General features: G+C 42.9%; 1 long non-coding RNA gene across 1 annotated transcript; it reads right to left on the bottom strand.

Moving 5' to 3' along the window:
* Nucleotides 1-1,580: 1,580 nt before the first annotated feature.
* Nucleotides 1,581-26,248, bottom strand: LOC122455765. Its single transcript, XR_006274222.1, has 3 exons — nt 25,839-26,248; nt 6,331-6,442; nt 1,581-1,686 (listed from the first exon to the last, which is right to left on the bottom strand). It is a non-coding gene; the product is annotated as an uncharacterized LOC122455765 (long non-coding RNA).
* Nucleotides 26,249-27,597: the final 1,349 nt, after the last annotated feature.

Below are 27,597 nucleotides of genomic sequence, written 5' to 3'. Positions count from 1 at the left end.
CTAGTAAAACATAATAAAAAATCAAGCCCAGTGCCGTGCTAAATTCCTCAATAAATTAGCCTCATTATCTACAAGAACAGCTGACTCATTATTCAAAATATTATGCACTAAAAGTTATCATTTTAAAGAGGGAAGGTCAGAGCAAAAACCTTTACATTAAAACTCAAAACACAGAGTTATAAAAACAGGTTTCAGAGTAGCAGCCGTGTTAGTCTGTATTCACAAAAAGAAAAGGAGTACTTGTGGCACCTTAGAGACTAACAAATTTATTTGAGCATAAGCTTTCGTGAGCTACAGCCCACTTCATCGGATCCAATGAATGCATCCGATGAAGTGAGTTGTAGCTCACCACTGAATGAATCCGATGAAGTGAGCTGTAGCTCACGAAAATTTGTGCTCAAATAAATTTGTTAGTCTCTAAGGTGCCACAAGTACTCCTTTTCTAGTTATAAAAACAGTAAATCAAGCTAATTGATCCAACAAAAACATGAATCATCCAGCCTAGCAGACAATTTTTGAAACCCAGTAAAATGTAAACATGCCGCACAAGAGATGAGACAAAGTAAACATATCACGCAAAAGAGATGATGCAAGGCAAACAATATGGAGAAAGGCAATTATATGCTAATCTAATTCTGGAAAAATCTATTTATTAGCAAATTTCAAAACAGCTGCAATTTTTTGGAGGGCTCAATTTACACCCACAAAATTCATCCCACCAATGCAGCGCACCAGAGCATTGCAGGCACAATTTACACTCACAGTTTACATGCAAGTGCAATTCTGAATAGTTGTGTATCTTACAGATGGTGACACTCAGACAGTTAAACATGCAAGTACTCAGACTTGCTTACCCAATTGATATTTTACTGGCACAACTTGATCTGATCAAAGAGGAAAGGCTGGGCCTCAGCCCTTTAAAAATGGACCCCATCATTCAAAATGTTCAGCTTGCGAGCCTAAAGTTAGACACAGACATTCATCTGTCATCTTAACTCCTGATGTGCTATGTGAGATTCTAACAACAGGAATAAACATGCACAACCAGAGACAACTACTGTCCTGCAATAAATAAGATAACAAAAAGGAGCAGCAAACAGGGGAGTTTTGAAAGGCACTTCTCCAGATGAAGGAGAAGCAACGGTGTGACCCTCAGTGAGTTTGTTTGTTGTGTGTTGGCTTGCTGGCCCTGTGCCAGTTTGACTGAAGTTTCTAGTGTGGTCTGTTTGGGAGGCTGTGCACTGAATCTAGTGGCTAGCTAGGCAAGGCTGAAAGCTTCCTAATGAGGCTCTAGCCTGTCATCATTTGATCCCTTGGCAAGGGGCTTGGGATAACTCAGGGAGAACGGGGGTTTAAAAAGCCAGCTCGTAAATGACCAGAGGAGCTAGCAAACAGCAGGGTTTGGTGAGGGAGTTTAGAGGGACTGTGAGAGGCAGATACACCTAACAAACATTCTCTAAACTTGGGGCACTAACCCTCCCCCCACAAAGAAAAAAAATCACACACAAACAAAAATCCCTACAAGAGTAAAAATAATACAGGCAGAATTCCAGCAACAGAGTGGGGGCTATGCAGTTTATTGCACTGAATGCAGTATGTATGATTACCTGCCTCGTGGGTGCAAGCAGCTCATGGTCCAGAGACAGAGTGCAGGTTCTTGAAACCAGAGTGGCTGAACTGGAGAAGCTAAGGGAGACAAAGAGATATACAGATGAGACTTTCTGGGACACTGTAGCATGGTCCCAGCTCCAGTCTGACAGCCTTTGTGCTGCTGAGGAAGAGGAAAGTCTCGGGGAATGAGAACATCAATCTGAAGCAGAAGGAAATGATCCCATAGTTGGGACTTGGGACCCTCCTTCCAAATGATGTCATGGCATCTCTTGCAGAGGTGATACCTCTCCAGAGCAGGGAACCCCTGTTGTTAGGAAGAGACAGATAATAGTAATGGGGGATTAGATTATTAGATTAGATAGTTGGGTTTGTGATGACTGGGAGAACCACATGGGGAATTGCCTGCCAGGTGCAGACCTCTCAAGACATCTAGACAGGCTTATGTGCAGTGCTGGGGAGGAGCTGGTGGTCGTATGCACCATTGACACAGGTAAAGAAAGGAAAGGGGTCCTGGAGGCCAATTTTAGGCTGTTATGTAAGAGATTAAAGTCCAGAGCCTCCATGGTAGCATTCTCTGAAATGGTTCCGGTCCTATGCACAGGGCCAGTTAGAAAGGCAGAATTGCAGGGTCTCAATGCATGGATCAGATGATAGTGTTCAGAAGTGGGATTTAGATTAATTAGGAACTGGGGAACCATTTGGGAAAGGAGTAGCCTATACAGAACCAGATTGCTGGCATGTAAAATAAAAAAGGTAGCAGAGAAGTTTTTAAACTAAGAGCTGGGGGAAAGCTGGCAGGTGCAGAGGAACGTATGGTTCAGACAGAGTCATTCCTTGGGGAAGGATTCATGAAAGGGGATACTCTATACCACAGATGCCGACTTTTCAAAGTGCTGGGGAAACTCGACCCCCGGCTCTGCCCCGGACCCCGACCTCACCCCACCTCTTCCCGCCCCTGCTCCACTGCCACCCTGTCTCTTCCTGCCTGTTCCTCCCCCAAGCATGCTACATCCTTGCTCCTTCCCCCTCCCCTGCAGCCTCCTGCATGCCACAAAATAGTTGTTCATGGCAGGCATGGGAAGAGAGGGGGATGCACTGATCCGCAAGGCCCACTGGCGTATAGGAGGCACTGGGAGGTGTGGGGGAGCTGATAGGGGGGCTACCAGTGGGTGCTCAGCACCCACCATTTTTCCCCATGGGTGCTCCTGCCCCAGAGCAGCAACAGAGTTGGCACCTATGCTATATATCATAGTAAAGAGGAGAGAATAGAAGTTGATAAGTACAAGAGGTGAAGAGAAACAGTCAAACAAAAATAGAGTCCCGTTCAATTACATCACATGAAGGCAAACAACTAAATATTGACAAATTTGATAAGTGCTTGTACAGAAATACTAGAAGTCTAAATACTAAGGTGGGTCCACTATGTGCCTGGTATTAAATGAAGATATTGATATAATAGGCACCACAGATAGTTGGTGGAACAATGATAATCAGTGGGACATGACAACCCTAGTATACAAAATAAATAGGAATGACAGAATAGGTCACACTGGTGGGGGAGTGAAACTGTACGTGAAAGAAAGCATGGAGTCAAATATAGTAAAAATGTTAAATGAATCAAACTGTACCACAGAATCTGTATGTATAGAAGCTCCATGCTTGAATACTAGGAGTATAGCAGTCGGAATACACTACCAACCACCTGATGAGGATGTTGATGGTGACTGTGGAATGCTCAGGGAGATGAGAAAGGTTACAAACATAGAAAACCCAATATAATGGGCGGTTTCAACTATTCTTATACTGATGGGAACATGACACTTCAGTATGGGATACAGAGATAAAATTTCTAGACACCATTAATGACTACCTCTTGGAGCAGTTAGTCCTGGAACTCACAAGGGGAAAGAGTGTTCTTGGCTTAGTCTGAAGTGGAGCACAGGATCTGGTCAAAGAAGTGAATATAGCTGAACTGCTTGGTAATAGTGACCATAATGTAATTAAATTTAATATCCTTGGAGGGGGGGGATATCAAAGAAACCCATCACAGTAGCATTTAACTTCAAAAAGGGGAGTTACACAAAAATCAACAGGCTAGTTAAACAGAAATTAAAAGGAACAGTCGCAAGAGTGAAATGCCAGCAAGCTGCATGGAAATACCATAATAGAAATACCATATTAAAAATACCATAATAGATTCTCAAACTTTATGTATATCCCAAATTTTTAAAAAAGTAAGAGGACTAGAAAAATGCTACCATGGTTAAAGAGAGTAAAAGAGATGGTTAGAGGCAAAAAGGCATCCTTTAAAAATTAGAAGTCAAATCCTACTGAGAAAAATAGAAAGAAGCATAAACTCTGGCAAGTCAAATGTAAAAATATAATTAGGCAGGCCAAAAAAGAATTTGAACAGCAACTAGCAAAAGACTCAAAAATTAACAGAAATTTTTTAAAGTATATCAGAAACAGGAAGCCTGCCAAATAATCAGTGGGGCCACTAAATGACCAAGGTGCTAAAGGAACACTCAAAGAAGACAAGGCCATTGCAGAGAAACTATATGAATTCTTTGCATCAGTCTTCACAGCAGAGCATGTGAGGGAGATTCCCACACTTGAGCCATTCTCTTTAGGTGACAAATCTGAGGAACTGAGGTGTCAGTAGAGGAGACTTTGGAACAAATTGATAAATTAAACAGTTATAAGTCACCAGGACCAGATGGTATTCACCCAAGAGTTCTGAAGGAACTCAAATATAAAGCTGCAGAACTGTGGTATGTAATCTCTGTCTTAAATCAGCCTCTGTACCCCAGATACCTGATGGACAGCTAATATGATATAAATTTTTTAAAAAGGCTCCAGAGGCGATACTGGAAATTACAGGCTGGTAAGCCTAATTTCACTACCAGACAAATTGGTTGAAACCACAGTAAAGAACAGAGTTATCAGACTCCTAGATGAACACAATATGTTCGAGAAGAGCCAACATTATTTTTGCAAAGGGAAATCATGCCTCACAAGAATTTTTTTAGGCAGTAAACAAACATGTGGGCAAAGGTGATCCTGTGGGTATAATATACATGGACTTTTAGAAGGCCTTTGACAAGATCTTTAACCAAAGGCTCTTAAGCAAAGTAGGAAGACATGGGATAAGAAGGAAGGTCCTCTCATGGATCAGTAACTGGTTAAAAGATAGGAAACAAAGGGTAGGAGTAAAGGGTCAGTTTTCACAATAGAGAGAGGTAAATAGTGGGGTCTCCTAAGAAACTGTACTGGGACCAGTGCTATTCAATATCTTCATAAATGATCTGGAAAAAGGGGTAAATACTGAGGTGACAAAGTTTGCTGATGATACTAAATTACTCAAGACAGTTAAGTCCAAAGCTGACTTGAAGAATTACAAAGGGATCTCACAAAACTGAGTGACTGGCAATAAAATGGCAGATAAAATTCAGTGTTGATAAATGCAAAGTAATGCACAATGGAAAACATAATCCCAACTATACATACAAAACGATGGGGTCTAAATTAGCTGTTACCACACAAGAAAGAGATCTTGGAGTCATTGTGGATAGTTCTCCAAAAACATCCATTCAAATGTGCAGTGGCACTCAAAAAACAGAATGGGAAGAACCATTAGGAAAGGGATAGATAGGACAGAAAATATTATGCCAATATATAACACCACCTTGAATACGGCACGCAGTTCTGATCAGCCCATCTCAAAAAATATATGTATTAGAATTGGAACAGGTACAAAGAAGGGAAACAAAGAGGATTAGGGGTTGAAACAGCTTCCAGATGAGAAGAGATTAAAAAGACTGGGACGGGTTTAGAAAAGTTTAGAAAAGACACAACTAAGGAGGGATATGTTAGAAAACAATAAAATAATGAACTGTGTGGAGAAAGTGAATAAAGAAGTGTTATTTACCCCTTCACATAACACAAGAACCAGGAGTCATTTCAATGAAATTAACAGGCAGCAGGTTTAAAACAAACATAAGGAAGTACTTCACACAATGCATAGTCAACCTGTGGAACTCATTGCCAGGGGATGTTGTGAAGGCCAAAAGTATAACTGGGTTCAAAAAATAATTAGATAAATTCATGGAGGCTAGTTCCACCAATGGCTATTACCCAAGATGGTTAGGGATGAAATCCCATTCTCTCGGAGTCCCTAATCCTCTGACTAGGACTGGAGAATAGGGGATGCATCACCCAATAAATTGCACAGGTCTGTTTATTTCCTCTGAAGCATTTGGCAGTGGCCACTGTCAGAAAATAGGATACTGGGGCTAGTTGGGTCTCACCCAGTATGGCTGTTCTTATGCAATCTAGTAAATGGGGCCTAGATCTGGAACCCCCTGCTCATTCTGAGCAATTCTTACTCAGTGAGGAAGTACCTATCAACATGAGTGATGATTCCAGCGTTGGACTCTCAGAGGGGAAAACATAAGAGCAGTGTAAAACCTTCCCAATTCAGTTTGCAAGAAGTTTATGAATAAGAATATGAGAGCCTTTTTTAGGGGCTTATAGGCCCTAAAGTTTTAAAAAAGTTCATATTCAAGTGGTCAGCGTTTCATTTTCGTGTGGTAGAGGCTCATTGTGAATATATATGCAAGGTTGTGGATGAACAGCTTGATCAGACAGTTTGACTAAAATTCAGCCCCTCTTTCTTTCAGAAATCATGTAATATTGGTTTTCGCTGAGACACACACTCACCTTGGGATAGCTTCAGCCAATCAAGGTAGAAAATAAATTTAATTGCAAAAGGCATCTGGCCAGTTCACTCTAACCAAGGATGATTCCGAGTACTTCCAAGGATGGAGGTGAGCTGGAGGAAAAAGCATCTTGTGAGCACGATTTCACTGCCAATCCAAACTGTGTCTAGCGGATTTTTCACAAGCAAGGCAATGCACAAGAGAAATAAATTGCAAATCCCGAGAACATGTACAACCAAACAAGAATAATTGGAAACAATAAGGCACCAATAACATAAAAGCACTTCAAGGCCTAATAGAAACTTAACCAGTTTTGAGTCAGGTCCTGTACACACATACTCTTAAGTGCTGTGCTTTGTGAATAGTAACCATTTGCAGAATTGGATCCTTATGTAGACCATACACTTAAAATGTCATAACTACTGGACTGGGCAAAACCATAAATAAAACAAATACAACTGAAAACAAATTTTCATTAGAAATAATTAGTAACTTTTTCCAAGACAAAACAAAATAAGAACAAAATGAGATGCATTTATTGAATGAACAAGAAAAAATATCCTTGTAAAACAGACTTTTCCCCTGTACCTCCCACTCTGGACCCCGCTGCTTTTCATACATCTATGATATTCTTTGTGTCAAGTAAACTGCTTATATTTTTCCCAAATGAAGCCCACTTTGCTTTTTTTCCCCAGTCAGTCCAGACAGATGGCAAGTAAAGACAACACTTTAGCATCAATCTGGTGGACACCCTTGCTGAAGTGTATTTGCCAAGAAGAAACAGACTAAACATTCATCAGATCAAATAAAGATGTGTGTTTTACAGGCTAGAGATACTAGACTTCTTGGGACTCAGAGAATTAGAATAGTAGCCAATGTGTTAAAGTGCTTGCAAAGAGCAGCTATACTGTTTCACCTAAAATCACACCATAGTAGCCTCTGAATTCTTATTGAAGTGACAATATTCTCTCAAATCAAACAAGAATGGACACCACATTTCTAAAAACCTTATCAGCAGGGAGATGCTTGTTCTATTTTTTCACTGAAGATATATAAGAGGTTTGGTATCTTTCTGTACCAGTGCATTTCTCCAATGTGGAGGGATAGAATTTGGGGGGCGGGAGTTGCAAAATGAATGTGCTCCTAACTTGAAATCTTACCATGGAATCTTATGAAAAATAATATAATTCACAAGTAAGCTAGCACGCCTGAGGGGTGTGAGTAAGTACATGCCTTGGGCTGTGGCCTGGCCCCAAACCCATGCCACTGTGAAGTACGTAGGGAGGTAAGGGGCACGTTCCCTGTCTCAAGTTTCAGTAATCATCTACCCACAGTCTGACAATGCACTGAATTCTTTCTTTCCTCATGACCCTTACCCACCTATAAAGGTCCCTCCCCATCCCCATTCTTTGCTGTTTTCACCAGTAGTAGCTGTGTTGACCACATCAGCTTTCTGCTGCACTCTTGATCAATATGGGTGAAAATAGATCCTGCTCTGAGAACAGCTGCCTGTCCCACTGACCACACATGGGTGCTGATCAATGTGTGGTCAGTGTCCGACAAACCTGAGGAGGACCCCAAGCAGGAACCAGAACCCAAGGTTGCTCAGTTACAATGAATCCCTCACCCTCCCTGCCTATATCCCTTCTTGTTCTGGGGCTATACACTGGATTTTAAGCTCAGCCCTCACTTCAATCCAATGATTCCCAAGCAACCCATGGCTATAAATCAATTATTTTATTGATATCCAATGAAAAACTATTATGCATTCGGCAGATACTATATTGAAAAGCAAATTATTTATGAACAATTATTGTGCTCCATTGTCTGTGCACTTCTCAGCCAGCACGTAGGCAGAAATGGTTAGGGGTAGTGGTTTCTTCTTAAAAGTGGGGGGGGGGAGAGGGGACAGGACATAAGGCCACACCCCTCCATGTCCCCGCTCCTGCTCTCCTCTTCCCCCAGAGGTCCCATCCCCGGCCAAGCTGGAAACCAGAGCCAGGCCAGGAAGCCCGGGCCCTTCCACCTGTCCCAGTGCCCCCGCAATGATCCTGGGGCAACACAGACCAGGGGAAGGGAGAGAACACATTTTAAAAGGCCCTGTTTGGGGATGGGACAGTTGTAGGAAACTTCTGTGTTCTCCAAATGGTGGAATAGTGGAAATGTTGGCCAGACTCTAAAGAAGACATGGCAAACTGGCAGCCCCTAGAAGTAACTGCCACTCTCCACTCCCATCTAGATAGATAGATAGATACCCTTGTCTCTGAATTGGCAGGACCTTCGGCTCTCAAAAGGGAAACCATTCCACCAGGCGGACAAGAGCAGCACCCACAGAAAGCAGAGGCAGAAGGAGGAGAACCTTGGATGAGCTGCTAATTGGCAGAACCAAGAGAAGTTTGAGTTCCTTAAGGGCACAGGAGGATTGGCCTCTTCAATGGGAAGAGACACGGATTAACTGGTCCATGGAGCAGGAAGGAACATGGAACATGCCAAAGGAAAGAGGAGCAATCCCTAACAGAGAGGCTGATAGACCTGGTGGCTGAATGAGTTCAGGGTCTGTCTGCTGCCATGGTCATTTCACTGTCCATGAATCACCACCACCTCTTCATCCTGCTGCTTCCCCTGGTGCTGCTGCAGTGGAGAAACCATCCTCCCCCTCTCTGAGTGACCAGGAGGAGCCTGCAGGACTCCACTGGCACCTAAAACTCCTTGCATAGGGAGCTCCCCCACAAACACACACACGTGTCCAGCATAGGAACAAAGAGCCCGTGGGAGTTGTGAACCCCATCAAGTACCTGTCTCCCACACCCTGGCAGGCAGACCTCCCCATTTGTCCTCAAGAATAATTTTCCCATCATTCCCCACTTGTCATGGGTACAGCAAGGAGACTGGTGCAGCTTTATTAACATTTGGCAATTGTTCCTGTTATGTTTTGTTGGTTTCCATATTTTTTTTAAAAATATTTTACTTACATGTACCTTATAGTACTTTTAATAATTGTTGTAGTTTCCCTGATTTGTGTGTGGACCCTCCTTCCTAGGTATGATGAATAGAGATGTTTTCAGATTCAGGATGGGGCCCTGTGATTCATAGCACATGAATTGAAATGGTGCAATTGTCCGGTGCCCTCATACCGCAAAACACTTTTCTGTCCATTCCACACCCACCCACACCACAGGTTCAGAAATATCTAAAGTCCCAAGAAGAACGAGTACTTGTGGCATCTTAGAGACTAACAAATTTATTTGGGCATAAGCCCAAGATTACACAAGAAGGGTGGGGAAAGTGTGTTAGTATTATGTGCTTACAGAAAGTACTACTAATTCTAAATGCACCATAACTCACAACAGAGAAAATGGGGAGATAAATGTTTTTATGGCATAGTTCACATGCAGAAAAATAACAATACAGACATCTGCCACTCCCAAGTGATTAAATATTTAACTGGCCCCGTCCTTTGCCCCCAAAACCTTTATCAGTTTCAACCTTAGTAGTGATTAGTACTCCAAAACAGCCAATAAGTTGCAGTTAGCACTGCTGACAATGAATGGTTACAGGAAAGAATGGGTGCACATGTGCACACACCAAAGCAAACGTTGATAAGGTCATTAAGGGAGATTGAGTGTTCCCAATAACAGAGGTCTGTAAACAAGTGTGAACAGTGAAGACAAAAGCATTTCACAATGACTGCATTTCAAGTCAGCTACCCACCCTCTACAGCACAAACACAACCCCTCAAGGTGTTAACCCAGTGATAATTGCCTGTGATGGGTAAATAGTCACAGGAAGGAATAGCTAATGACCTTCAGCTACAGAGGAACAAAAGTCTCACAAAGCCACATAGCCCCATAAGTATGTGCCGATGTTCCCTCCTATTTTTCCAGCTGCCACCCAGGGTGTGAAAATGTCCCTCAGCACAGCCAGATGTCATCCTCTGTCTCCCTACTGTGCCAAGACTTGTGCACATATGGCATCCCTAATTTCCCTTGGCCACTAGGAACCAGTCCTAGTGTGCAGATGGGTAGGTTCCAGCAGCCTGTACAGAGTTTGTCAGTCAGACTTGTCCTGAGCCCACCTGGGACAGAAGCATTCCTCTTTACCTTCACAAATGTCATAGCATGCACCAGTCAACAATTAGACTACTGGCACTGGCCATACTGGCAAGCAGCCGGGTGCATAAGCAGCACCAATAAGATTGCAGCCTCCCAAATGGGCACTCCACAACCATTCTGCAGCTACTGAGTTTGTAATTGAATTCCCTTTTTCCAGGGTCATTGATGTTGGGGTATGGTTTCCTGGGTCAAATTAGGAGCAGGTGTAACCCACATACCTCCTGGGTGTGGTGTTCTGTTCCATCTAGTGGCACCGAGAGATTAAAGAGTCTGCTCTACAGCCTTAGCTAAGGGCCACATGGCTTTTAGCTTATGCAGTAGATGCTCATGCATTTAGCTCCAGAGGTGCCAGTTTTGATCCCACCCGCCGACGATCGGGGTCTGTTGGTGTTACAAGTGCGGGCTCATCTAGGATTTCAGCTGGGAAATCTCTGAAGATCGGGACATACTTCCTCAACTAGGGGAAGTATTTAACCCACACATCGTGGGCTAAGTTCCCTCTAAGCTGCACGGTCATGCAGCTGCCTATTAGGCCCCACACAGAGGCTCAGGGCTGCAGCAGGGAGAGATGCCTCTCCTGCAGCATGGACCTGCTGTGGTGGGGAGAGGTGCCTCTCCCCTCAGGCCTCAGCATGGATCTGCTACGACAGGGAGAGGCATCTCTCCCCACCAGCCCCAACACAGACCTGTCCTGGACTTGCCGCGGCTGGGAGGGTGGCGCCCCTCCCCTGGCCCCAACCCAACCCCTGCATGGACAGGCCAGGGGAGAAGAACCTCTTCCCCCCGCACCCCAGCATACATGCTGCTGCAGGGATAGAGAGCTTGGGGGAGTCCTCTCTCCCCACTGTAACCTCCGGGCAGCCTGCACTCCAAACTCCTCATCCCCGGCCCCACCCCAGAGCCCACACCCCCAGCCGGAGCCATCACTCCCCCCCTGCACCCCAACCTTCTGCCCCAGCCTGAGCCCCCCTCCCACACTCCAAACCCCTTGGCCCCACCCCCACCACATGAATTTTGTTATGTGCACCAATATGGAGGTGATGTGCATAACAAAATTCATTCCGCATATGCATGGGAAAAATTAGAGGGAACACCAGCCCTGGGTGTGGTGTTCTGTCCCATCTAGTAGCACCAAGACCACTTAGAGAGAGATTAATGAGTCTGCTCTACAGCCTTAGCTAAGGGCCATATGGCTTGTAGCTTATGCACTAAGCTCCAGAGGCCTCAGGTTCGAGCCTGCCCACCAATGACCGGGGTCTGTCGGTGTTACCCAAGTATGCGGGGTTCCCCAAAATAACAGTAGGCACAGGCACACTGTTGAGAACTGCATCATTTCTGGTGAATAAAGTCCCATTTTACCCCTTCAGGTATAATCCCAATCTCTTTAGCATGCTGACATCAGTGTTTCCGACATTTGTATTCATGAATCTGCCTCTGCAGTGCACTAAGTCTAACAGAACAAAGCAATAATAGCCTTTTCAATTGACATATTCACTTGCCCCTTTTGGTGGGCAAAGTATTGGGATGGAGTGCTAATGATGGCCCCTGCACAGTTTGAAAATGTCATCCTCTGAAATCCAGGTATTATTTCTGGAACTTTTTTATGGCAACCACTCAAAGTAGATCACAGTGTTAACTGCCTCACAAACCTGCACAGCCATGACCCCGACAGTGGACTTTCCAAACCTGAAGTCATTTGCAAGAGCTGTCTGGTGTTGCCAGCTTCCAGCAGGTAATAGTCACCCGCTTCTGCACCAACGTTGCTTCCCTGAATCGAGTGATCTGGTGCTGGAGATTTGGCGCAAGCTTCTCACACTGCTCCATGAAAGTCTGTTTCCTCATTCAGAAGTTCTGAAGTCACTGCAGGCCATCCCCAGTTTCCAAAATGATGTGATCCCACCACACCATGCTTTATCTTCTGCACTGGAGGCAACAGTCCACACATGGGCATACTGTGGCAATACCAGCATTCACCAGCTCTCTAACATGGGAACTGAATGACCCTCAAGGTTGGCTACCTTTGACATGTCAGAAAGTTCTCCCCAAATTCCATCCGGCATTTTGTTTTTGATTGTCTACCCTGCTACATAAACATTTATCCTGTGATCAGGAGCAAGAGCAGAACCACTTCATCATCCCATTGCTCCATCTCTTCCACCCAGCCTGGCAAAGGAGAGATGTGATCAGGAACTGCCATCAGCAATGTGTGAAGGCAGGGGATAATACCATCACCACACAGCAAAGTGTCTCCTGGTGATGCACAGTACCCTGGGATACTAACCCTGAAATGGTATCACTAATATCATATAACAGCAGCAGCTGTGTGGATGAGGGTATATCATGTTGTGGCTTTGTCAAAGTTTCAGGCAGTGCCAACTGACTTTACAATGTAGGAAGGAGGGGTGCTCTTATATTTATTATTTTGTGCTAGATGGGCAATATATTACGTTAGTATTCTTATAAACTAATACTATCACATTCTATAATAAATGATGGAGATATCATTGCAAGATGAAGTGTTTTGAACCATTATAGTTGTACTGTTTAGAAGGGTAGAACAATCCAAAGATAAAATGGTTTAACAGCTATATCCGGGAGACAAATCCTCAAAATATGCTATTAACTAGATTGCTCTGCAGTAAGCCCATTCAGTAAACAGATTCTCTATCATAAGCTTATCCTGTATTAAATGACTAATGAGTTGATGCTGTGATAAGACAGCCCTCAAAGGCAATAAATTATAGACACACAATTACGGGACAAGAGTAGAACTAGATTTTGTCTTCTCCTGCTGTGCTACTTAGGACCATGCTCCATAACTGTTGATATGCATGGCTCGCTGCACAAGACACTTCAACTGCAGATCTCATAGTGCTTAAAAAGGTAGGTGAACATCATCATTATTCCCAGTTTACAATTCTTCAGCTGCCCCACCTGCAAACTGGGAATTATGATGTTTAACCACCTTTGAAAGCACCATGACACCAACAGAGGAAAAGTGCTATATACAAGCCAATTACTATTATAATTATGGGAAACAGAGTGTGGACTTGTAAAGATCAGCAATGTGAATATAACGTTAATTAAGAGATATTTAGCAAGCATGGATACATCTGTTTTAACATTTTTAGTTAGGTCACATTTTCAAAATCATACTTGTGCACAATTCAAGGACAAATAATTTATGTTATTTTATTTCTGGAAGGGTGAAAACCCCTCATGGGTTTTTTTTTTCATTATCATCAGTTATTTTGGTAAAAAGGTGATCATATTAAGTAGTAGGAGAGCTGTGTGAAAATGTTAGAACAGGACTCTAAACTCACCTGAAGTCAGGTTTTGTGCCCACCAACAAAGCTGACTGAGCACTGCATCATCAGCATCTCCAGAGACATTAAAAAGAGCAGAACCAATGAAAAAGCTTGCCTGCCAGCAAATTTTATTCCTTGGGTTTCATTGTGGAACTGACTCTGTCACCAGCCTCACCAGGACACTATCAACACTCAATTTTATGATGGCTCTGGCAAAACTCACCCAGTTTTATCCATGTTTTGCATTAGGCTTTTTAGTTCAGAGAAACCCAAAGGACCAGAGGGACTTCAAATGGGGATTAAAAACTATGTGATTTAAACTGGCTAGAAAGACTGGCTGAGACTTGAACCAGCAGGATTTGCAGCCATCTCTTTGAATTAGAGATTCATAAATATTTGTACAAGTCATAAGTCACTACCTCATTTTCACACATGGGAGCAGGTAGTTAATCTTTGGTGTCACCAAGACTCCCAAACTATAATTGTCACCAGTTATCCTGTATGTGATTTCTGAATCCAGACTCTTTGTTTTGTTAAAAATGTCCCTAATATTGCAGTAACAAATGCAGCACTAATATAACACCAATTTGCTGCAAGTTAAAAGGAAATCATTCCATTATATCCAATGTAGGCCAAAGTTGTGTTAATTTACATAAAGGTCAGGGAAAATCCCAAATGATAAAAATGTGAAGTAATCCCAGGAAAGTCAAGATAATACAGGATTATAAATGCTAAATGAAAGGTAGGCAGGGACAAAGGAGAGGTTGGGGAGCAGAAAAAATTGGAAAAGGTGAACCAATTATCCATTAAGAAGTAAATTCTTGAGTCATGTTACAAATTGGCATGCCCTACCAAATTGAAGTAGGAATGTGCCAATTAGTGGTGCAAACATTCCAGTTATGAGAATATCTGGATATAATAACGTATTTGTGAAAGTTAAATAGCAAGATTCCAGCTATGAGCCCAAATGAGAATTGTAGGGCTCCAGTCAATTTTAGGAGTGCATTTTCATAGCCACCCATGCCAGATAAGATGAACAGTTCCCATGACGACTGAAATACCAGTTGTCATGTGCAATGGTAAAGAACAGCATAGTGCTAATAGCCTTTTAGTTATGTATTTTCCCCCTCCAAAATATGCACATTTACCAAACACAAACCATGTAATCTTGTTGTCGTGGATAAAGCATTCATTATATATTCCTACAATTAGCAGCTTCAAGTTAAAAATAAAAAAAGTTCACAGATTTGTGGTCTGTCACAAGAAAAATCCACAAAGTGTTTCTTTATGTTTAAATAATCCACTCGGTGAAGATGGTGTAGAGAGAGAAAAATAATGATGCATAGCAAAAAACCTCCTGAGAATCCAGTCATTGATAAAAAAAAAATCTAATTAAGAATGCATGCCTTCAGAATCATATCTAATTTGTCATATGAGAAAAAAGGCATCTAAGAGAGAATTAATGGCAAGTCCCATGATATAAATGCTTTGGTTTGGATTAAATTGCTAAAAGTATCAGCTAAAAGCATCTTTAAACACTGTAGAAAAAATATACCTACATCCAGTGGGAGTATTAGCAGTATTGTGAAAACCTCTGCATAATGCGATGTGTTATAATTGCACGGGCAGTGAAAATATAAAGTTTAATCAATCATTTTCCTCCTAGGGTTAATGACTGTTTGGTTGGTTGTGGGGGAGACTGTATTATTTTGGGCTACATGGCTGTGGTCAAACTGATGTATAACTGTCATCTTTATTCTATAAACTTCACAGTTGTAGTATATTGGCATTTCTGTTTTTTTCTATCTAGGTAGACAATGCTCCATAGTGTGTATTAAAGCACTTCTTAGAAATTAAACAAAATAAGGAATATGCTAAACTCACAGTTGTTTTGCACATAATTGCATGTGTAAAGATAATAAGCAGCAATGGATTCCTCTTCTAAACATTGGTTGTGGCAGCTGTTGTTTTTGCGTGTTATATCTGAATGAACATTCAATCCAGATCCGTACATAAGCAAACTTCCCAAATTAGACACACACACACATAGAAGCAAAATTTGCATCTTTCAATGATGCAACAAATTCTCCTAGGCATTTTAATACTAAGGCAAGTCACTTAGGTCTAATTGGCATTCTGATATGCTGTAATATTCTTCACCTGCAGCTGAGTGTACCCAAAAGATATGAAATACCTCCCTATCTTTTGAAACATAAAGGAATGATAATAACTATTCTGATCATTACAGCTGACTGTCCCAGTGCACAGTATAAGTAAGGGGCACTTGCCAGCATTAATAGAAAGTGGCTTTTGGAAAGTATTAGATGCACACAGCCAAACAGTTATTACAAGGTACGACTGTTATAAATGAATTCCACTGTACACCTAAATCTTATATTAACAAAGTGCTGTACAAGAAGATTAATGGCTCTCTGCATGTATTGGTTACCACATACCATACCATGCTGACAATCTATACACACTGCACAGGCAAAAAAAGGAAATGGCCACGATAGAATAAATTCCAAGAGTTCAATTCCTGGACAATTCCTTCACTTTCAATAAGGCACATGTAGCCACAAAATGGTAGACTAAGCAAAAGCAAAATGCTCATATGAACGTCTTACTCAAACTCACAGATATAGAAACGTTACTAATCTAGCACTTGAAATATACAGGACCTGGAAGTAATCAGCCGCAGGATCCTCTCCTCTGTGGGGCACTATGCTCCCCAAAATGTGGGTGGCATGGTCATGAAAGGGCCATGAACAGAGTAAGTGTAGGATGTGCTGATTCAGCAGTAACTCACCTGTTCCCCACACAGGTGAATCCTCTTCCCCCCAGACCAGGAGGCCAGTTGACACAGCACAATGTAAACTAAGGCTTGGATTTTCACAGAAACCACACACAAAACTCCCATTTAATTTTAATGGAAATTTAGTGGCTAATTCTCATAGGCTCCTTTGAAACTCTCAGCCTAATTGTCTAAGTGTGGGTGAATCTACCACTCATAACAATCAGTGCTGCCTCTATAGATACCCCATATTCAAGATCTCTTGGGAAGAAATCAAAGATGGTAAAATTATTTATAAAACTAGATACACACCAGAACAGAACCCCAGATCCAAATGGCTTTGCTCTTTGAGGAGCTCAGAAAAATAACTGAGATCTAGATGTAAATTTCACAGCTGGATCCTTCCTACAGTGGCTGAATCAAAACTAGATCCATTTGTTCCCAGACTGTGATAGAAACAGGGAGCCTGGTTCTATCATTTACCCTGTTCTTACGCTAACATAGTTCTATTGAGTTCAACAGGCTCACTTACAAGTAAGGCCCGATGCTGCACAGGGGTTCCAACTTAGTATCCCTCCACCCACATGGAAACCCACTGAAGTCATTAGGACTCTGTGCAAGTGTAAGGGCCAGTGATAGCAGAACCTTTTGTGGAATCAGGGCCCGCTGCTGGTGTGAGGCATAGGAGAATCAGGTTCCAGGACAAGGTTAATTTTCTGGCTTTTAAGAAGTGATTTCTCTCACTCGAACACTGAATGAATGTTGGGTCTTAGCATTCTATTTCTCTTAATTGTTTGAAAGAAAGCAGAAAAAGAAAAGCGCTACTAACTCATTGCACACCCTAAACTGAAGCACATTCCTCTGAGGAGTCTTTAACTCAGGAGGGCATAGCTGAGAAATCCTTAAATTAAACTTACCACGAGAAAGATTAAGAGAAAACTAACAAGCATGTGCAAAAATGCTAAATTAAAATTTTCCTAGGCCTTATTCATGGGACTTTGCTACAGCACTGTGAACGGGCCCAAGTGTAAATGAGTATCCAGTCCTGCATGTTTAAAAATACTGAATCAATTTTCTTTTAGTTACAATTGTTTCTCCTTTCTCAGTGAGGACTATAAAACAAACTGCATCCAAAGAGCCTAGCTCCTGCTACTCATGAGTTATGAGTGCGCAAAAATTTCAGTTGGAATGTACAAGGACAATGGGATTTTTTTTTCACACTCACATAATCCCAAAATTGCTCAAACTAACCAAAAGAAACAGAGCAAGCATGACAAATTTCAGCACAAAAGAATTTGTTTGAGTGGCGAAGAAAGAAGTTTACAAGATGAAAGTCAGTCCCTTTCACATCCTTCTCAGTTCAAATCTCCAAATCCTTACACAATACCCTAAAATGTTATTCCATGTCAAAGGGTGGCCTCCTTTAGGGCAACTCCTTGTGTCTCAGGGTGGCCCTCTTCCCAGCGACCCATTGCCTGCTCACATTCTCCAACACATGTGAAAAGGCAGCCGCTTCTTGGGACACCATCCAGGGGCAGACCACAGCACAACCAGAGCTCCTGCCTCAGTTTCCCCTATCTTCTGGAGTCTCCAGGAACTCCACATAAGCTTTACAAATAAAAATAGCACTTTCTGGGGTTATTTATTACAAAATTCCCACAGTTATAATCCAGAATCCCCCAGTGCAGTCCAAATAGTACATTCAATTTTTCAAGACCCAACGTTCATCAACACACTTTGTACAGCTCTGGTGTCTCTCACCATGCTTCAGCTCTCCGGCATGGTTCTAATGTCTCACCATGCTCCGGCTCTCCGGGACAGCTCTTTCACCACATCTCACCTAGCCCCTCAATCTGAGGTGTTTCTCCACCCTATTTCATTCTCTGCTCTAGTTCTAGCTCTCATCCAGACACATCAGGGGCTCACACCTCCCTCATTCCCCAGCTGTCTCTGGCCCTCTGGCTTCAGTTCTCTAGCAGTAGTCAATTCTGTCTACAACTATCAGCCTTCAGACCACTCCAGCCATTTCTGGCCATGGCTTTCCAGTGTGGGAAGTTTGAAAGAGACCCCTGGACCACCTTCCACTTTCACGAGTCTGACCTGGCTCCACTGCTCAAGTAGGGAATGCTAACCACTCCCTTCTTCAGCAGCATCCTCTCCCTGCAGCTCTGAGCCCAGCTCTGCTCCTCTTCTGAGCATGTTCTCTCTCTCTCTGGACTCTGGGTTCTGAACTCCCCTTTCCCTTTGGGCTGTCTCTCGTTTATAGGTCTCATAGCCATCCTCCCTACCCCCCTCCACCATTACACCAAATTAGGGCACACCTGGATTGGAACAGGAGCACTGGGCCCAATTTCATTTAAGGGGGCAGTTACCTTGTTATGTTTCCCCAAACAGGTCATGCTATAACCTTCCTTGGCCTATTTCCCTTCTTCCATCTCAGACCCCACTAGGTATTAGGTAGATGTAAACTTGTATGTTGTAAGGTGCCCTGAACACCTTAGTAATTGGCACTTTAGAAATAAAACTATGATTATCATTTCTTCATGGCTTAAGCATTAAAAAATCTAGGAAGAAAATTGTAAAACTCGCAGTTTACATCTGTACAATGTCAGTTCCTCTATTTTTTAATTCTTTCAGCTATGTAAGAGCAGCATGTGGGATAAAGAACCAGCTGAAATGTTATATGCAGGTACATATACCATATTTACATACAGATAGTTAAAATTAAATAAAAATGATACAGAATAATGGAAAAGAAACAAAATAATAATGCAGCGAAAGAAAGGAAAGAAAGGAATGCTTGGATTTAAAAAAAAAAGAATAAAACCCCTTATTTTTAAATGTTTCATGTGAATAGAACTTCTGGGAAGGTGCTTGGAGAGTGAAGCCCTGTGTGTCTCCTCAGACCAGCAATAAGAGTGGTAATGCAACCTTCCCCACCTTTCCCCACCAGCTTGCCTCAGGCCGGAGTTGGATGGCCTATCTCCTGGGAAACGGTAGTTCAGTTCCCATGGCCAACCAGGGCGGTAATTGGTACCAGTTGTGCAGGGGGTTGGGATGTGAGCACTTGCTCACTGGGAACTGAAACAAACGTTTAGTCATGCAGATCAAAAATGCAGCCCAGGGGCCAAATTCTTCCCTGACTTTTGATTTACATCCTGTGCAATGGCATTCACTGCAGCTGGATGTGGTGGGGTAAACATCAGGGCAGATTTTGGCCCTAGCTGTCTGCAAAAATAAACACATTTGTTTAACACCCTGAAAATATTCACTACAGCAACAGTCGATCGCTAAGATCTTTTCTTCATTACTCTATAGTTGCAGTGCATAAGGACCCTCTTTTCATTAGTATTCGGATTTTGGCTACAAGCAGAGAACTTAAGGTAAAATTTTCCAAAGAGCCTAAATTCTATTTTCAGAAGTGACAAGGCATTTAGCAGTTTAAGTCTCATCAAAAAGGACAGCGTTCCCTCTAATTTTTCCCATGCATGTGCGGAATGAATTTTGTTACATGCACCAATATGGAGGTGGTGTGAGACACATAACAAAATTCATGTGGTGGGGATGCGGCTGAGGGGTTTGAAGTGTGGGAGGGGGCTTAAGGCTGGGGCAAAGGATTGGGGCATGGGCGGGGGGGGCTCTGGCTGGAGGTGCGGGCTCTGGGGTGGGGTCAGGGATGAGGGGCTCAGGGCTAGGGCAGAGGGTTGGGGTAGGGGAGGTGAGGGCTCCGGCTGAGGGTGCGGGCTCTGGTGAAGCCTAAGATGAGGGATTTCGTATGCAGGCTGCCCCAGGGCTACGCCGGGGAGAGAGGACTCCCCCCAGCTCTCTCTCCCTGCAGCAGCACATGGGCTGCAGGGGATAGGCACCTCTCCGTCAGCCAGGGCGTTTCTGAGCTGGGGTTGGGGGCAGGGTACCTCTCCCCCTGCTGCGGCAGGGCCAGGCTGGGCTGTGTTGGGGTCAGGGGAAGAGCACCCCTCCCCTGGCTTGGCAGATCCAGGGCTGGGCTGGGGTTGGCGGGGAGGGGCCTCTCTCTCCACCGCAGCCTGAGAGGCGCTTAATAGGCTGCTGCGCGGCCATGGAGCTTAGAGAGAACTTAGCTGAAGGGCATGTCTACACTACAAAGTTAAGTTGACTGAATTTAAGTCAACATCCAGCCACTACAGTAATTAAATTGGTTGGGTGTGTCTACACCAAGCTCATTGTGTTGGTGGAGTGTGCCCTCACTAGCAGCACTTGCATCAATACAGAGAGTAGTGCACCATGGGTATCCCACAGTGCAACTAGTTGCAGGAGGTTTGGGGAAGGGCTTGCAGTGCCTCCTGGGACCAAAAGATTGTTGCAAGGAGGAATGGGAACATAGCTTCAACCTCCCATGATGCAGTTTACTCCCTTCATCCTGATATTAGCCATGGGTACACCATAGCCTGAGAAGCATGGACCACACTCAGCTGTGTACTCTTGTTGTGAAAATTACAAACACCTCATGCCTTATCCTGCAGTATTTCCAGAGCCGAGACAGAAGCCGCCGCGTGGAACATTGTGATATCATACAAGCAGCCCTGCTGCAAGCCATAGAACGAAACAATCCCCCGTCAGTCATGCAGCAACTGACCATGGTGGAGCATAATTTCTGGTTTCAGGAAACAAGCACTGACTGGTGGGATCACATCATTATGCAGTTATAGGATGACAAGCAGCGGCTGCAGAACTTTCGAATGCAGAAGGCCACTTTCCAGGAACTTTGTGCAGAGCTTTCTCCAGCCCTGAAGCGCAGCAACACTAAAACGATACCGGCTCTGACAGCGGAGAAGTGAGTGGCGATTGCTGTGTTGAAACTTGCAATGCCAGACTGCTACTGGTCAGTGGGAAATCAATTTGGAGTTGGTAAATCCACCATAGGAGCTGTTGTGATCCAAGTGTGCAGGGCCATGCAGAGCACAAGGCAACCATTGCCAGTGCATAGCCTGGGTCTAGGGTTACTACAAAGTTACTCTTTAAAAATCACTCTCTTTATTCCACTGAATGCGACATAATCAGTATCCCTAGCTATTCAATTAACCATTTTTTGCTATTCCAGTCATGGTGAGTATAGCCTAGGGGCATGGGGGACAGGCCTTGTGCTGCAACTTGTAGGCAACCTGTGTCAGGAGCACATGTGGGAAAATGGACAATGCCCCTTCACTTAGCAACATGGATGGTGCATGGAGACCAGGGACCAGCATTAAGCCTCCCCCAAAGTGCGGTCTGTGTCAGAGGCAACTCAAGGGGTTGGGGGAGGTTGCAGCCACGAGAGAACACAAGGAAACTCTCCCGCTCCCTTCCCTTAACGCTGCTGGTAGTAGTCACCCTGGGCTTGCAGATTGTTAGGTCAGTGCCAATCCCTGAAAACACAATGGGTGGGGAATCACATGTACTCTTGATTGTGGTCTGAGCACTTGTAGTGAAAACTTCCACCAACTCCCCTAGGTGATCTTATGTGATATCAGTCTCCTGAGGGAAACAGAGGTGGCAAGGGAGCAGATGCTATAATCATCTGAGTACAGACCTGGTCCTTATACTGCTATGCTGTGTACTGCAATGATGCTAGAAGAATTAATACTGGAGTGGCATGGGAAAGTGTTTTATCATGGTGGAAGAAATAAGGCAGCCCTCCCCAGAAACCTTCTGCAAAGGATTGCAGAGTATCTCCATGAAAATTTCCTGGCAATCTCCATGGAGAATTCCCAGGCCATCCCTGTACACATAAACAATCTTTTCCGGGGGACACCTTCTGCATAGGTGAAGTGGCCACTGGGAATCAGATACCCACTGCACCTCACTTTTTTTTCATACTAAACATAAAATATAAGAGCATGTAACCCCTACAGTTTGATTGGGATTGCATACTCACCAGAGGTGCCTTCTCTGGCATCATGCTCGGCCACGATGCTGTCCTCTAACCGGCTGGACTGTTCTGGAGTTAAAAATAGGTCCTGGTTCTTAGGGAGTATGGATCCCCTGCTCACCTGTCTCCCATTCTCCTCTTCTCCAAAATCTCCTCCTCGTTGTTGCCTGAGGTGGCTTGGGATTCAAACTCCGGTGAGGTATCCAGGCTATGTTTGGGGGTAGTGGTGGAGTCACCACTGAGAATCGCATGCAGCTCACTGTAGAAGCGGCATGTTTGCGGTGCAGAACCAGAATGACTGTTCACCTCCCTTGTCTTCTGGTATGCCTGCTGAAGTTTTTTGATTTTCACACGGCATTGCTGCATGTTCTCGGTGTAGCCCTTCTCCTCCATGCCCCATACGATCTTTTTCTATGGCTGGATCGGACTTTTCTCCCCAGAGACCAATAAGATCCACCACCTCTTGTGTACTCCAGGCTGGAGCATGTTTGGGGCATTGAGCCACCATGATAACCTAGGATGATCTCCATACTGATCAAACAGGAAATGGGAATTCAAAATATCACGTGGCTTTAACATGGGAGCGACTGTTCCCTGTGAACCTGTCTGCTATGGAATGGAGTTGAAAACGATCACTAGAGCAGTCAAGGCGGAGCATTGTAGAACACCTCCTGGAGGCCAATTCAGTTGACTTACATAACGCTGTGTCTACACTGCCTCTCTGTTGACTCATCAACATCGAATTAAGCGCTACGCCTCTCACAGAGGTGGAGTAATTAAGTTGATGTAACAGGCAAGATGGGTCAGTGGAAGGGACCTGGTAGTGTAGATGCATACATTATTCGGTCAATGCTTCCATCAACCTAAGTTTGTAGCGTAGACCAGGCCTTAGTATCCTAAGACACATAGGGGCTGTCTAAGGTGCAGAAAAAGACCCGCAGCAACAAGTCTCAGAGCCTGAGTCACCTGACTCAGGTTTGTGGGGCTCATGTTATGGGGCTAAAAATCACAGTTTAGACATTTGGACTCAGGTGGAGTCAGGTCTCAGAGACTCACTCACTTCTCTGGGGTCAAATCCCAGGCTCCAACCTGAGCCCAGATGTCTATTTTTAGCCCTGTAGTGCAAGCCCCGTGACACCAAGTCAGTTGACCCAGGCTCTGAGATGCACCATCACAGGTCTTTTTTTGCAGTACAGACATACCCTTAGGCATTTGGAAATTCTACCTTTAATAATTACTTCTTGTTAGCTTCAGAACATTGAAGAGTTGTCATCAAGTTCACACAAAATGAATAGTTTAGGATCCCATGGAAGACTAATATTTAGGGTGAATCCTATTCCAATGATAGTATCTTCCCACTATCCTTTAATTCTTTTTTACAGTCCTGTAACACACATACTAAAGATCCTAAGGGCATATTGCAGCACCAGCTCTTAGTGCTATTAAAATACGCATTCACAGCATTCTGTTTAGAATCCAAATATAATTTTGTTGTTGCTGCATGATCTAGATTTTAAGTCTAAAGATTTTTTGATGTTAACGCATACCTATCACATGTCAAATCAGACAGTTGCATGCTCATCTCCAAGCCCTAGTGTTTTTTAATCTTTGTAGGGTAGATAATAGTTTTATCTGATAAATATTTATAGAACTTAGCAGCTGAGTTATGGTTTATTAGCATTTTCTCTAAGAAGCGTATAGGACTTCCTAGAATTCTGTTTCAGTTAAGGTTTCCAAACACCTCCGCGTCTATGGTAAAAGGAGCTACCGAAGTCACCGTTCTAAAACAAATTTATCTTGTGTGTTTCCAAATACTTTTTTCATAAAAAGATTCTTATGTTATCTATTAATATGTTTTGACTGCAATGAGGTTATCATATTTCTTTATAAAGCTCTATCAATAACATTTAATTCACAACATCACAAGTATATTCCCATATCTTTCAGCCAAGGAGTGCCAAAGTGAGCAAACAGATATTACTCATGATTTTCACTGAAGAGTACAGTAAACACAGGATTTTGGAGTAACATTGGATTGGGAAATAATAATTCATTGGGCCTGATTTTGCTCTCGTTCCACTGATTTCAATGTTGGAGAAAAAAGATCCAGTGGCTAGGACCTGGGACACAGGAGAATCAGGTTCAATTCCCTTTCTGCTATAGACTCCCAGTGGGACATTATGCAAGTTACTTAAGGTGAAATTCTGACTCCACTGAAGTCAATGGCAAAATTTCCATTGACCTCAATGTGGACAAGATTTTGCTCTTAATCTCCCAATACCTCAATCCTCCTTCTGTAAAAGAGTACTTCCCTACCTCACAGGGGTGTTGTGAGGATAATTGGGGGGGGGCGGGGATACATAAGTACTTATGTGCTTGTCTACATGTTATGAGGACCGAAGGGGCATGATTTCTAAAGTGCACTAATGTGTTGCGCATTAATTGATCCGTGTAGACCCTTCTGGTGCACATTAAAGATTCCCTAGCATACTTTAACATAGTGCTGTTAGACCCCAGCTCTGATGGACACACCCTGTTGGCCCTGGGAAGTCACTGATCCTTTCTTGCTCAGCTTCATCAGTTGTAAAATGGAGATAAATAGGACTTAGTCACTTATCAATCTGCCAGGAGCGCTAGGAAGATTAACTAGTTAATGTTCATATATGCTGTGAAGATTAAAAGTGCTTAAGTATTAATACCGATGGAAAAAGAATCTGATTTATTGCTCCTTCATGAACTGTTCAACCTAATTCCCAACTCTGTATTTCTGACCCTCTTCTCATTCCATTGACCTCTCCAGATTATTTTTATATATATACAGAAGTATTTACTTTCCCAGAATGATATCAAACACTTTACTGTGTATTTTTCTGACATCACTTTCTTCTCTTGACATCAGCACTTAATAAGAAAGTAGATCACCCATTTTTACAAGACAAATGCAGGCTCCTGGGCATTATAAAATGATTACATCTGTTTGTTACCACAGTCCCATGCTTTGAATGTAAACATCTCAGCCTTGCATTGGGATTTCTGTAGGAGCAGACAACTACTATTCAGGGAATTTCACTGGAATTCAGTCTAGCTAGTTATATGCTGTCCTTCTCCCAGGTATTGATTTGCTGTAACTTATTTCTGCAGTGCAATATATGTATATATATTAATCTCCTGTTCTTAATGAGTCAAATCCTGCAATCCTTACTCAGGCAGAATTCCCACTGGGAGATCAAAAAGAAAAGGAGTACTTGTGGCACCTTAGAGACTAACAAATTTATTTGAGCATAAGCTTTCGTGAGCTGCAGCTCACCTGTCACTGGGAGATCAGTTATTCCCTAAGTGGCTCATTGTAGTTACTGTTAGCCAATGGACTAACAACAAGGGTCACAGACCTTATCCAAATTAGCTACTCACCTTTGCTCAGCAAATCTAGGCTCTAACTCTTGTAAGAATGGGTTTAGTCCTGTGATTTCCAGAGCTTCCTGCATCCAACTGAACCAGAAATGCTTTGAGAACAGTCTCTCTTGTGGTATTTTGACATCTCCATTTGTGGCCCCAACTGGAATTAAGAGGTGCAGACAGTGAGGCCAGCAAAAATAGGAAGGGAAAAGTTACAAAAACATTCAAACCTTAAAAAAAAAAAACATTCAGTTTAAGAGATGGGTAATGGTTTGAATTTGGTTCTTATTTAATATCAACTGCTTGGGCTATTTCTTGTTAATATAGCATTTGTGCCTCTGAGGTGAGGGACTTTTGTTTTTAAAGGTTTTTAAGTTGTCTGTAAACATTCCCTGCCAGCTAAACCAAGGTGGCAGCTTGGGAGTCATTTTTCTTTCCTGTCCAATTTACAAAGCAAAAGAACTGAAACTGACCAGCTGAAGAAGTTTATTCTCCTTCAGTGTAATTAAATGGGGCTCGGAGGTGCAGCTAAAAATGGCATCAATGCTGTCTGATGCTCAGCACTTTTGAAATTCCAGCCGCTTAGATTCCCATTGACTTCCACAGACTTTGGATCAGGCCTTCAATTTAGGAGCATAAATAAGGATTCAGGAAGCTAATTTTAAGCACCCGTAAAAAAATATTGGCCTGTGTCCTTAATTTATCCTATTTTGCCTAGATAGCTGATGTCAAAACCATTAATAGACCATAAACCATTAATCCTTATCTGTTGTATATGTTGCAATCCTTGCCTCTGTGGGTCCCATGTTATTTGAATGTTGTTGATTTGTCTGCATTTTAAACAGTTCAACATCTAAAAATGTCTGGTCCTAATTTAGATATTTACTTATCCACGCTTCTCACACACAAGTTAGTATAATATATAGTGTACATCACATACCCCACTATTTCCATTTTATAATACCTCACATTTTTATAGGTTTCAGAGTAGCAGCCGTGTTAGTCTGTATTCGCAAAAAGAAAAGGAGTACTTGTGGCACCTTAGAGACTAACAAATTTATTAGAGCATAAGCTTTCGTGAGCTACAGCTCACTTCATCGGATGCATCACAGTGAAAGGCAAACTTGGGAGTTTTGATCTTTTCAATAGCCACTAAGCAGTCTTAAAAGCCCTATAGCATAGTCTAACACCCTGTAGCAACTGTCTCTTAGCAGCTGTGCTGTTAGTCTCTGTGCTGTGAGGCCAGAATTTTCCAGTCTTAGACCCATCAGCCAGGTTAAAAACTTTTTCTTCAAGAACTTAACTTCTGCATTTTTGCTGGAGTGGCAGAAACTACTCCTGCCAATGAGAGGGGATTTGTTTGTCGCCAAAATAGAGAAGAAAAAGTCATTGGAGAGCCACACTGATTGATGCCCATTGCAATTAACTTTTCAGCTGTAATGTATTTTACTGTGTAATTGAAAAACATTGATTTTGAGAGCACACAAATACACGTGTATACAACGCTATATTTTACTTAAAAGTTATACTGTATCATCATTTTAAAGATGTTTTTCTCCCCGCTTACATATTCCAAATTTCTAAACACGTCTTTGATCTGCCTGAAAACATAAGCATCTTTCCTTGCGTTTGAACACATAAATAGCTAAGCAAACCTCCTAACACAGCAGAAAGAATGGGCACACACCTAAGACAAAGGCTAGACATGGAAACAGAAAAATCAAAATAGAACACACTGAATGGAGTTTGTTTGTAATTAAAAACAGGAGCAACA

This window comes from Dermochelys coriacea, chromosome 9, assembly GCF_009764565.3.
Source record: "Dermochelys coriacea isolate rDerCor1 chromosome 9, rDerCor1.pri.v4, whole genome shotgun sequence".
NCBI classification, from domain to species: Eukaryota; Metazoa; Chordata; order Testudines; family Dermochelyidae; genus Dermochelys; species Dermochelys coriacea.
The sequence above is the reverse complement of the archived record's forward strand: the minus strand, read 5'-3'. Positions and strand labels throughout refer to the sequence as shown.